This window comes from Vicia villosa, linkage group LG7 (genome assembly GCF_029867415.1).
Source record: "Vicia villosa cultivar HV-30 ecotype Madison, WI linkage group LG7, Vvil1.0, whole genome shotgun sequence".
Lineage (NCBI taxonomy): Eukaryota > Viridiplantae > Streptophyta > Magnoliopsida > Fabales > Fabaceae > Vicia > Vicia villosa.
In genome coordinates, this window is record NC_081186.1 from 108,318,657 (window position 1) to 108,324,656 (window position 6,000).

Below are 6,000 nucleotides of genomic sequence, written 5' to 3' on the forward strand. Positions count from 1 at the left end.
AGGGAGGATGTCTCTTGAAAGATACTCCAATTTGTTTATCAGCCATGCAATGATAATACTTCTCTAAATCTTCATTCTTTAATTTTGGAAGAACATCTTTTTTGACCAAAACATTCAACCTTCTTTTCATTAATATGACTAAGTCTTTGGTGCCACAAAGATGCTTCCATGTTGATAGCATTCACATTGTCTCTAGCAACCAAAGCTTTTGTTCATATAGTTTAGAAAGCTTTTCTCCTCTTGCTACATTGAATTTCCACTTTCTAGAACTAAAGTGATTGTCATAACCACAATCATCAAGCATATGCACATAGATCCAATTAAAGCGGACATTTGGAGCATGTTTAACACCTCTAAGAAACAATTGCATTTCCAAGTTGGTTGGCAAGAAAGCATCACCAACACCAATTACCTTAGATACACCATCATTACTCATCTTCAACACTCCAAAGTAACAAGAAGTATTAGATGTGAAGAAATTCTTCCTTGGTGTAACATGTAATGTAGCACCACTGTTAACTATCCACATGCTCTCGCCTGATACGAGAGTAACAGGCTCATGATCACGTAGAATAACAAGATCATCACTAGTAGCAGTAGTAACGTGATCATCATTGTGATCTTCATGATCTCTTTGTTCAGACTTACATTTCTTGTTTTTTATCTCTTTTTCACTAATAACAATATTTTTGTATGTGTCCTATTTTGTGACAATAATGACGCTCCAGATTCTTGTATCTTGGCTTGGACTTGCTTATGTTATTCTCCTTACCACCCTTCGGTTCTTTTTCTGACTTCTCCCCTACTTTTAGTGGTAAGTACCTCTGATTGAAATGAAGAACCCTGTGCCTTCCTTCTCATCTCCTCATTTAGAATATCACCCTTAGCCATTTCTAAAGAAACAACACCTATAGGAGCAGAACTTGTGATTAAAATCCGAAACGTCTCCCAAGACTTTGATAAAAATAATAATAGAAATAGTCAAAAAGTTTATCTTCAAATTTGATACTCATTCCTGAAATCTGATCAAGGAGCCCTTGAAATTCACTCAAGTGATTTGAAATAGATGTCACCTCCTTATTATTCCCTGATTTTGAGGCATATAAGGACTTTATCTTCTCCCACACTTTTTTTCACGTGTCTCATTAGCAATCTGAATATAAACATTATCTTTTACATATTATCGCATAAAATTACATGTCTGTTGATGTTCAAACTTCCATTCTTCTTCAGATACAAAATCCGACTTTACGAAACTAAAAAACAGTAAATGTAATTTCTACACAAATAGTAAGTCTTTTATCTTTCCCTTCCACAAATGGTAATTAAAACTATTCAACAATATCATCTTCATATTTGTATTTGACTCAATTATTCAAACAAGTAAAATATCCCTTAACAAATAGCTTACCCTGATGGAAAATTAACACAATAATAGTCCAATACGAGCAAATATAAAATTCCCCTAATTTGTAAGAATTTATTAAGATCAACAAAAAAATATACGGCAGAAAATAAAACAAATAAAGGCACAAAAGAACACCAATATTTTAACGTGGAAATCCCTCAATATGAGAGTAAAAACCACGAGTTGTTCAAACCAAATAAATAGCTCCAATATAATCAAATAAGGGTACTAAAGAGTATTAAAGTGATTTAGAAACTAATGCTAAAAACTGTAAAATCACAAAGCAAACTAGCTTACAAATAAGAATAAAAAAGCTGAAAAATTGCCCATATATGCAGCTTCAGTGAGAAACAATTATCTCTCAACTCAAACTTCGTTTTAAAGATCCCAATATCAGAAAGTTAGATACAAGTGTTGCGAAACTTTCCTCCAAATTTGAGTTCATTCTAACTGTTAACTAATCCAGAATTGTCGATTTAGTGAGATTGATTGCAGTAAAACACAAATAGGTTTCCTCTTCTTTTCTCTCTTTTGAATCTTTATTTACTCTATAGCTCTCGATCCTAAACGGACGCTCTCCACTTTAATAAGTGAGACAAATGAGCTAATCATATTTAAGTCTTTCTCCACATAGGAAGGGAGATCAAACCAAACATTGTTAGAATCCAAAATGTGGGTAGTTTGGTAATAGCTTTGGTGGTATTTCGATAACTCTTTTCCTTACTTTTGATTCAATTATGTTTATAATCGTGTAAATAAATAAAATCGAGTTTTGATAGTAAATATGTAATTTACTAGTTTTCTTCTTTGTTTTGAAGGTTATTTTGCATTTTGGAAAACTTTGGATGAAAGTTATGAAAGATATCACTTTGGAGCAAGTTTGGAGCCATTTCGGAAAGTTTTGTTCAGCAAGTTCTGCTAAGCGGCCATCTAACGCGCTTTCCAGTGGTGAACCAAGCTTCCTGTTCCGCTAGGCGGCCGTCCAGCGAGCTTTCTGTAACACCCGTAAATGTGTTTTTCTGTTTAGTTGTGATGTTTGTTGTATTTTCCTAAATTTTACCGTTTTTGAGTCGTGTCAGTCGGTAAATATTAATTATGTTAATATTTTACTTATTACTTTCCATGTGTGTAATTATTATGTTTTGGTGTTAATTGGTTAGAATTAATGTTTAGTAACATTTGAGCCAAAATTGGAATTTATGAGAGTTGAGTGGGTGAAAATGAGAAGTAGAGAAATAGAAAGAGTTATAGAGAGGTAAAATATATGATGTCTTAGAATAGAAAAGATAAAGAGATATTTTAGAGAGAAAAGAGAGAAAACTTGTGAAGAGAAGAGAAAGAAGAGAAAAACAAAGAGAAGAAGAGAATTGTAGAAATCCAAACCAAGCTAGAATCAAGATTAACCAAGGTAAGGGGGTGAATCTAATTTATCTTGAATGTATGGTTCCTATAGTTTTGTTGTGTTTTTGTTCTTGTTCTTGTTCATCCTATGCTTGACTAACAATGATAGATTATGAGTTTTGTGAGCTTTGAAGTTATGAACATGATTTTGTGGTGTGTATGTGTAGTATGATGATAGATATCTTCATTGATCATGTTTGTTTTTCCATTTCTCCATGTTTTCTTGCATTAGAAGGAAAAACTAGGTTATGAGAAGTTTAATGATGTCAACCATGCAAAGTTGGTTGTTTATGTTGCATGATCACACTTTTATGTTGTGTTTGTGATTTGTGGATGTTTAGAATGATGTATATGTGTTAGAATAAGGTTTATAAGAGTCTGGGTGTTGAAAATGGTGATTTTTAGGTTTCTACGAAGCTTAGGTCGACCTACACAGAGGTTTGCGTCGACCTGTGCAACCTAAAAGGCAAAAATCTGGGTTTTCTGCTGAATGCGTCGACCTATTGGGTCAGCGTGCACATACCCGAGGGTGGAAGGACTTCAATGCGTCGACCTATGATTTCCATGCGTCGACCTACTGCTTTTTCCAATTTTTGACAGATTTTGTAACGGTCATAACTTTTGATCCGTAACTCCGTTTTTGACGCCGTTTGAAGCGTTATGAAGCTTATTGAGTATGCTTTATGATAAAGAAGAGTGTGTTGGTGGTTGAATGATTTTTCATAAATGTATTTTTGTGAAATGATATTTGCTAATCAAGTATGTTCTGACGGTATATGTATGCTGTGTGAATTTGAACGACTGAGTGGCAATTTTGGTGATGTATCCGTGTGGATTAATATGACCGGTTTGATGTGGATATGTGACCGAGTTATATTATTGTTGTTGTTGTTGTTGTTATGTAATCGAGTCGTTTGTGTGCACAACATAACATTTCAATACGTTAATGGCGGAATGCTGTTAACAGATGGCCTGCGGGCATTGGTTACCAGTAGGAGCTTAAAGCTCGGTAACGGTATATTAGCCTGAGTGGCAAGAGGTCATCAGTGGGAGCTACATGCTCGATGACAATAGCCTGCGGGCTTCCTGAGTGGAATAAAGTCCCAGCATAATGCTCGGCAAGGTGTATTTGTCATAATGACAAGGAGGAGTTTACTCCGGATTTGGTACCACATGCATATGCATAGTCGAGTCTCATTCATCATCGTCTGTCTTTATAATTTATGTTATCATTCATGTGTCGCATTACTTATATATTGATTGTGGTTGACTTAGTGGATTACTTTGTTGTATGATTCTTGATGATACTTGTTGACATTACTATGTTTATCATGCCTTTTCATTATAAATTATATTCTCACCCTTCTACTTTAATGTTACCTACTCGTGGGTAATATGCAGGTGATCCGCAAGTGTAGGTGCTCTTTTAGTAGTCGTCCGTTTTGGTGTCGTCCGCTCGTGATACGTAACACCTAGGGGGGATCGAACACTTATTTTGTAGATGATGCTTATAGGATCCTTTTGATGTATATTTGATCCTTTGGATGTATTCATATTATGTACTTTGGATACCTTATCATACGTAGTATTTTGGAGGAATGTTGTGGATATTCTGTTTACCGATGCATATATATATATAAGTATGAATATTATCAAGTGTTTATGAGAATCTTTCCTCTTTGATTATTTGTGTTACGCATCTTTTGCGAGTATGTTATATTTTTGTGATGTGGTTACTTAAGTGTAATGCCCTAATTGTTTATATGAATTTAATTTTTATACTCTGATATTTGTACCTATATGCTTGGGTAGAATTGGGGTGTTACACTTTCCAGTGGTGAACCAAGTTTCAGTTCCGCTTAGCGGCCTCATCCCGCTTAGCGGATCCTTCGTGATTCAAGATATTTTCTCTAGTCCGCTTAGCGGCCCTCTGTGCGCTAAGCGGGACTAATTTTTGAGAGATACTACTTTTAGGCACTTGGAGATATTTTTATGTAGAATCCTTATCTCTTTCTCATTCTACCAACCAACCGCATTCTAAGGCAAGAGAAGAAGAAAAAAACTCATAAGTTATTCAAGATTTCTCAAGCATATTTCTTCATCATCTTTGGATTCTTATGCTAGAAAAGCTTGCTTTGATGTTTGTTGTTGAAGCTATGGAGAGCTAAACTTCTCATGTGTCAAGATTAGAGGTAGTTAGATTGTAAAGTATGTATTTTGCTTAACCTTTTGTGTATGAATCTTGTTGATGATTAATATATGGTGAATATCTTTGTTATTCATGTTTATATGTTGTTTTGATGCACTATTGAGAGATATGTTTCAAATCTTGATCAAAAGATATTCATCTATCAATAATCAAACTCTAGAGATAGATTTGTGACTTGATAATCACTTGTATTGAGCTTTTAAAGATTATCATGTTGATTGTTGGCATGAGAGATCATCTAACGGTCGATATGATAACATTCACGATATTTCTTTAGAGATAAACGATATCGAGAGGATACATGGTTATATTAATCATTAACATGTTCATATGCGCGGTTAGCTACATATATACAAAGCAAGTTAACAAAAACTAATCTTGACACAGTTTTCTCAAATCGTTTTCAAACCATATTTTATTGTCTTTAATTACTTTTCATGTTTTTTTACATCTAATGTTACCAAACTATTACTCAACCTTGACTCAAAATACACTAAACTGTAGAATGACGGTAGTATCACATCAATCCCTGTGGAAACGATAAAGGAAATACTTACCCTTTTAACAAACATTAAGTACTCTCTCATTCACACTCTCAAACTACTTTTAACTAATTCACTAACTTAAGTATTAGAGTGCTAACCTTGTATATCCACCTCCGTTCCTTTCTATCAGAAGTGCGTTTCCATGACATTTAATTCATGTTTCACTCCACCATCACCTATTTTTGTTTCTTAAACGGAATAACGTCACCGTCTACGAGAAATTGATAACTAATTACCGAATTGCGCGATATGATAGAAAATGACTCAAACACATCTGAATCAAATGCGATTTTTTACAGTTTTAATTTGGTTTAGTTCGGTTTTGAACACCCCTAGTATATAATATATAATTAAACTTATTATTTTATATAATAATAAAAATAAAAGCACATGATCCCAAGAGCAACCCGCTTATTTTTCTGAAGTGCGCGCTTCAT